We start from the raw sequence: 383 nt of genomic DNA on the forward strand, positions 1-383 counted from the left end.
TCATTTCCCAACATTTTCCCATCAATTTTGTAGCACATCACTGAACACCACTAGTAATGATTTATCTTCTTCGTAAGAGAGAGCAAATTACATTAGCATATTCCAAACGTGCTTTGTACAATCTTAAAATGTCTCCCTATATCCATTAAAGAATAGAACATAAAACGACAGTGGAGGACAAAAGTACCTCTTGGATCTATTAAATGCATGCTATGTGGCCAGCTTTTGTTTCACACACCACACACCCTACTTTTGCATTGTATGCATGAGGTTAAATTAAGTTTTCTTGTTGGAACTACACACCCAAAATATTAGAAAAGATTGACAAGGGTGTTATCAACTCGGTCAAGGGGCAACTGCCAAAAAAAAAAAAAACCAAAACC

This window comes from Pomacea canaliculata, linkage group LG5 (genome assembly GCF_003073045.1).
Source record: "Pomacea canaliculata isolate SZHN2017 linkage group LG5, ASM307304v1, whole genome shotgun sequence".
Classification (NCBI taxonomy): domain Eukaryota; kingdom Metazoa; phylum Mollusca; class Gastropoda; order Architaenioglossa; family Ampullariidae; genus Pomacea; species Pomacea canaliculata.